Genomic DNA, 7410 nt, shown 5'->3' with positions numbered 1-7410 from the left:
GGAGCGGTGCAGATCTGAGACGGGACGTGTTTGGATGGCGAAGTGGTGGATCTGATCCATCCATCTTCCTCTGATCCGGCGCGGGACGAGCTCCGTCGAACTCCTCGAGCTCCGGCGATGAAGGGGAGGCGGCGTGGGAGGACGGAGGTGAACGGACGGCGGCGTGCGGGCAAGGCGGCGGAAGAGGTCGACGCCGGCGAGCTAGGCGCGGGCCGGCGCGGGCTCACCGGAAGGGCGGCGGAGCTGCGGGACTCCGGCGGCGGAGACGCGGAGTAGCGGCGGCGGCGTACGGCGGCGGAGCGGGACCGTGCGCGAAGGCGGCCGGCGGGGTTCGGGCGGAGTGCCCGCAAAGTGCGGCGGCGGCGAGATGGGCCGGGAGGGCCTCGCCCGGGCCCCGGCGGGCTTCGGCAGGTGGTGGGAGGCGCGGCTGAGGTGGCGCGGCGCGATTGGCGCGGGAGGCGGCGGCGGGTGACGTGGCAGGCCCTCATTGGCCGGAGTGAGGTGGAGGGCGCAGCGGACATGTCCGGCTGGCGCGGGTGGAATTGTCCGGCGGCGCGCGGAGGAGGAGGTTAGGGTTTCATCTGCGCACAAATTCCGGGAGGGACACATATTTATAGGTAGAGGGAGCTAGGAGAGTCCAAATGAGGTGCGGTTTTCGGCCACGCGATCGTGATCGAACGACCGAGATGATGGAGAGGGTTTAGGTGGGTTTTGGGCCAAATGGAGGGGTGTTGGGCTGTAACACACACAAGGCCTTTTCGGTCCCTCGGTTAACCGTTGCGGCATCAAACGAAGTCCAAATGGTACGAAACTTGACAGGCGGTCTACCGGTAGTAAACCAAGGCCGCTTGGCAAGTCTCGGTCCAATCCGGAAATGTTTAACCCCCACACATGAAAGAAAGGTAGAAATGACCACCGGAGGAGAACGGAGCGCCGGATTGCAAAACGAACAACGGGGAAAATGCTCGGATGCATGAGACGAACATGTATGCAAATGAAATGCACATGATGACATGATATGCAATGCATGACACGCAAGCAATGACAAGGCAACAACAGCGAATAACTGGAGGACACGTGGCACATCGGTCTCGGGGCGTTACACCAGGCCACTTTTTTCTGTTGATAATATCTCTAGTTAGGACTTCATTTTAGAGAAGTTGATGAGGACATCAATACCATTGTTACACCCACAGCCCCTACTGTTACATATACTGGACCAATTACTAGAGCTCGCGCACGCCAATTAAATTACCAGGTACTTTCGTTTCTTGGTAATGATTCTACTGTTCATGAGATTATGATGCTGCCTAAATTGGATACATTTGTTTTGCTTACAAATGAAGGGCCTAGCTTGGAGAAGGATGAACATTGGAGCAAGAACACGCATGGAGTTGATGGCATGCGCAAGGGGGTCAAGAACGGAGTTACAAGTGATGATTTCAGGACTTTGAAGCCGCCATAAGGAGTGCATGAAGCCTTGGACGAAATATACAAGATGCCACTTCATAATATTCGTTCATAGGCTATTCTAGGTGATGCGTCACCTTATTAATGGGCCAGGCCCATGTAATTTCGAAATACTTAAGTATAGGCTATTTTTAGAGTCCGTATGTGTGGGGAAACAAGAGTTAGGGTTGGTTTCGGACCCCACCCTCAAGGGCCACGAAATTCCCCCCTCTTCCTCCATATATACAGCCCTTAGGGCGTCGTTTAGACTTTGGGTTTTGTTTAGATTAAAAGTTCGCCATAGCTGCAACTTCGCTTACTTCGTTTGTGTCCAACGACCAGACCAAGACGTCACAGAACCCCACCTTGATCAATAAAGCTTTCATCTTATATTCGCAATATCCCGATTGCAATCTCAGTTTCTTGCTTGTTCTTCGTTTGCTCGCAGGAAACAGACCCTCGTGGTCAGGTTGATCGTGCTCCGGCGTGGTCAATAACCCTCGGAAGTTGGTTTAGCGATTGCTAAGGCACGACGTCTCGCACGTTCGTAGTCGGATCGTCAAGGTCGACTCCCACAGAAAACGATAGCCACCATCTCATCGAAACATCGGGACACCTTAGCACCTATCAAGTGGTATCAGATTTCCTGGTTGCTCGGTGAGATTTTATAGTTTTTCGTAGATTAGATCGAGTCTGTTCTTCATACCTACAGTCCATGAAAAAGCCAGAAAAAAAATTAGGGTTAGTTCATCATATCCGAACCAATATGAGCCTTTGCATAATCTTTTTAGGGTGTTTGCTTTGTTGAATTTGCGGTTGCATCGTCGTGTCAAGTTGCTGGTCTTAGAGTCTAGTCTTTTAGAGTTTCGAGTTCTGGTCATAAGTTGTCACGCCGCCGCCGCACCATCATCATCGCCCATCTACCACTTTTGCTTATCCGCCACCGCTCTAAATCCATATCCATATACCACCACCAATCTGTATCCATATACGACCACCAATCTGTATCCATATACCACCACCGCTACCATATACCACCACCGCTGCCATATACCACAACCATATATCCACCACCAATCCGAGTTCTTCTCATATTAGGTTTGTTCTTGAGATCAATCTAAATTCTGATTCGTGTTTCCTTGCCTGCGTAGGTCTCGAAAAAAAAGGAGTCTGGAGACCCCCAGGCAGTTTTTAGGCCAAAATTTTCACGGGCAAATTTTTTTCCCTATCCTATTTTTAGGCTTTTCTGAGTCTTTTCAGCCACGTGCCATCATAGTAATTTTTTGTCGCACTTTTTCGTCGTCGCTGCCCTGATTTCTGAAAAAAAAAGTGAAAAAAAATTTCATGCCCATCCTATCAGTTTGACGAGGGAAGAGTTTTGAGACACTCGCCATTATAGTGATTTTTCGCAAAAAAAAAGAGCACAAAAAAAGAGCGAAAAAAAGAGTTCCAGACTGTGCTTTTCCCTTATTTACGTGCAGCGCCGTGATTTTGTTAGTGTTCTAGACTCGCGTCTCTAGCACGGTCTAGCCTAGGACCAGCACAGTACCGTCTTTGAGCGTTTATTCAATTTTGCATCTCTCAATTGATTATTGCCGACCCTTTTTGCTACCATACTATAAGCCTTCCCAGCTCCACATACATCTACGTCGTGCGTTTGACTCTCCCCGGCAATCGCTCTATCCAAGCTTTTGAGAGTTTTGACTACAACGGTTGCCGATCACCGTCTGCTGCTGGGTAAGAACTGGTAAGAATTTGAGATTTGCTTGACGGATTTGTGACACCCGCCACCACCACCACTTGTTAGTAGTCTGTAGGATCATATTCTTGTGTGTTTCTATTGCTGCTAACCATGCCAGGATCACAAGCCGACGAGACTGACTGGGAGAACTTGACGAACAAGGAGCTTCATGATACGTTTCAGCAAATGATGAGTGGACAGGTACAAGATGTGATAAACAGATTTGAAGAGGCCATGGAGAAGATAGATGGCATGGAGAAGACGTTTGAAACAAAGCTCGATAACAAGTTTGCTGAATTGCTTTCGCGTTTTCCACCACCACCACCGGCTGCTCCTGCCGCACCTCTGCAACAACAGCAACAACATCGACTACCTCCACGTCGGGAAACAGCCCTCCGCCGAGCGAGCCGTGTCCCTCTTCAGTCGGGCCATATTGCTGGTGCTGCTGTTGATACTTCTGTGGCTCCTACTGCTGATGTGGAGGAGGATGATTATGTGGGAGATTATGAGGATGAGGTTGATCAAAATCAGAACTACGTGCCACCACCAGCACAGCAACCACCAGGTCGTCCACATGCAAATAATGGCAATGGTAGGGCTCACCCTCAGGTACGAGATCATGACCATCTCCCTAAACTAAAATTGAATATTCCACCATTTGAGGGTAGATATGTTCCTAATATATATCTTACTTGGGAGTTAGAAACTGAACAACGATTTACATGTTTACAATATCCCGAGGAGAGACGTGTTCCTGCTGCTATTTGTGCATTCACTTGTTTTGCATGTGTTTGGTGGTCTGAGCATTGTAGATTATATCATATTCCGGCTACTTGGGCTGCTTTGAAAACTGCTATGCGTACTCGTTGGGTTCCACCATATTATCAACGTGAATTACTTCAAAAATTGCAGCGCTTAAGACAGGGAAAAAATTTTGTAGAAGAATATTATCAGGAATTACAAACTGGCATGATTAGATGTGGTATTGTTGAGGAGAATGAAGCTATGCTTGCACGTTTTATGGGTGGATTAAATAGAGAGATTCAGATGATTCTAGAGTATAAGGAGTATACTAATATCACTCGTTTATTCCATCTTGCTTGTAAGCTGAACGTGAAGTGCAGGATCGACAGGCATTGGCGCGGACTAACTTTTCTGCAGGTCGACCTTCATCATGGACACCACGTGCATCATCTACTTCCACACGTTCTGCTACACCGGCGCCTCCGTCGGCTGCCACCTCCAACCGTGATACAATAAAGCAGGCACAATCACCATTATCTGCCAAGAGCACACCTTCTGGGCCTGCAAAGAGCTCTTCTTCATCCATGGCATCAACAGGGCAAACACATGATATTATTTGTCGACGTTGCAAGGGTGGAGGTCATTATGCGAGAGAATGCCCATCTAAGCGTGTGATGATTGTTACTGAGGATGGTGGGTATGAGTCCGCTAGTGACTATGATGAGGAGACTTTGGCTCTTATTACACGTGAAGAACACGGTGGAGACGATTCTGATCATGAGACACAATACATGGCTCCTGAAGATGCTGACAGGTATGAATGTTTAGTTGCTCAACGTGTTTTGAGTGTGCAGGTTACACAAGCTGAGCAAAATCAGAGGCATAATTTGTTCCATACAAAGGGAGTTGTGAAGGAACGTTCTGTTCGCGTGATCATAGATGGAGGGAGCTGCAATAACTTGGCTAGCATGGAGATGGTGGAGAAGCTATCTCTCACCACAAGACCACATCCACATCCTTACTACATCCAATGGTTCAACAACAGCGGCAAGGTTAAGGTAACACGTACTGTTCGTGTGCATTTTAGTATCTCTATATATGCTGATTATGTTGATTGTGATGTGGTACCTATGCAAGCATGTTCCTTATTACTTGGTAGACCATGGCAATTTGATAAAAGTTCTGTACATCATGGTAGAAACAATCAGTATACTCTTGTTCATAACGATAAAAATATTACTTTGCTTCCTATGACTCCTGATTCCATTTTGAAAGATGATATTAATAGAGCTAATAAAGCAAAACAGGAGACAAATAAGAGTGAAAATCAGATTGTGGCAAAAGAATTTGAGCACCAAATGAAGCCTAATAATAAACCATCTACTGCTGTTTCTGAAATTAAATTGAAAAGTGCATGTTTACTTGCCACCAAATCTGATATTGATGAGCTAGATTTTAGCAAATCTGTTTGCTATGCTTTTGTGTGCAAAGAGGCATTATTTTCATTCGAGGACGTGCCTTCCTCTTTGCCCCCTGTTGTCACTAACATTTTGCAGGAGTTCGCTGACGTCTTTCCACAAGACGTGCCACCGGGATTACCACCTATTCGAGGGATTGAGCATCAAATTGACTTAATTCCCGGTGCTTCGCTACCCAACCGTGCACCATACTGTACCAATCCAGAGGAGACGAAGGAGATTATGCGTCAAGTACAAGAACTGCTCGACAAAGGTTATATACGTGAATCCCTTAGTCCTTGTGCTGTTCCTATCATTTTAGTGCCGAAAAAGGATGGTACGTCGCGTATGTGCGTTGATTGTAGAGGCATTAATAATATTACTATTTGTTATCGTCATCCTATTCCTAGGCTAGATGATATGCTTGATGAATTGAGTGGTTCTACAATATTCTCTAAAGTTGATTTGCGTAGTGGATACCATCAAATTCGTATGAAATTGGGTGATGAATGGAAAACAGCATTTAAAACTAAGTTTGGATTATATGAGTGGTTAGTCATGCCTTTTGGGTTAACTAATGCACCTAGTACTTTCATGAGGTTAATGAACGAAGTTTTACGTGCTTTCATTGGACGATTTATGGTAGTTTACTTTGATGACATATTGATTTATAGCAAATTTTTGGAGGAACATTTGGAACATTTACGTGCTGTTTTTATTGCTCTACGTGATGCACGTTTGTTTGGAAACCTTGGAAGGTGCACCTTTTGCACCGACCAAGTATCTTTTCTTGGCTATGTTGTTACTCCACAGGGAATTGAAGTTGATAAAGCCAAGATTGAAGCTATTGAGAGTTGGCCGCAGCCCAAAACGGTCACACAAGTGAGGAGTTTCCTTGGCCCCGCTGGTTTCTATAGGCGTTTTGTGAGAGATTTCAGCACCATCGCTGCACCTCTCAACGAGCTTGCAAAGAAGGATGTGCCTTTTGTTTGGGGTACCGCACATGAAGAAGCCTTCACGGTATTGAAAGATAAGTTGACACATGCTCCTTTACTCCAACTTCCTAATTTCAATAAGACTTTTGAGCTTGAATGTGATGCTAGTGGAATTGGATTAGGAGGTGTGTTATTACAAGATGGAAAACCTGTTGCATACTTTTCTGAAAAATTGAGTGGGCCTAGTCTGAACTATTCTACTTATGATAAAGAATTATATGCTCTTGTTCGGACCTTAGAAACATGGCAACATTATTTATGGCCCAAGGAATTTGTTATACATTCTGATCATGAATCTTTGAAACACATTAAAAGTCAAGCAAAACTGAACCGTAGACATGCTAAATGGGTTGAATTCATTGAGACTTTCCCTTATGTCATTAAACACAAGAAGGGTAAATAAAATGTTATTGCTGATGCCTTGTCTCGTCGTTATACTATGCTTTCACAACTTGACTTTAAAATATTTGGTTTGGAGGCCATCAAAGATCAATATGTTCATGATGCTGAATTTAAAGATATATTGCAGAATTGTAAGGAAGGGAGAACTTGGAACAAGTTCGTTCTTAACGATGGATTTGTGTTTCGTGCTAACAAGCTATGCATTCCAGCTAGCTCCGTTCGTCTTTTGTTGTTGCAGGAGGCGCATGGAGGAGGATTAATGGGACACTTTGGCGTCAAGAAGACGGGGGATATACTTGCTACACATTTCTTTTGGCCAAAGATGAGACGGGATGTTGAGCGTTTTGTTGCTCGCTGCACTACATGTCAAAGAGCTAAGTCACGACTCAATCCTCATGGTTTATATATGCCTTTGCCTGTACCTAGTGTTCCTTGGGAGGATATATCTATGGACTTTGTTTTAGGTTTACCTCGAACAAAGAAGGGGAGGGATAGCATATTTGTTGTCGTGGATAGGTCCTCGAAAATGGCACACTTTATACCATGTCATAAAAGCGATGATGCTGTTAATGTTGCTGATTTGTTCTTTCGTGAAATTATTCGCTTACATGGTGTGCCAAAT

The sequence above is a fragment of the Triticum urartu genome, chromosome 7A, assembly GCF_056163025.1.
Source record: "Triticum urartu cultivar PI428250 chromosome 7A, HENAU_Tu73, whole genome shotgun sequence".
Classification (NCBI taxonomy): domain Eukaryota; kingdom Viridiplantae; phylum Streptophyta; class Magnoliopsida; order Poales; family Poaceae; genus Triticum; species Triticum urartu.
This window is presented reverse-complemented; position numbering follows the sequence as displayed.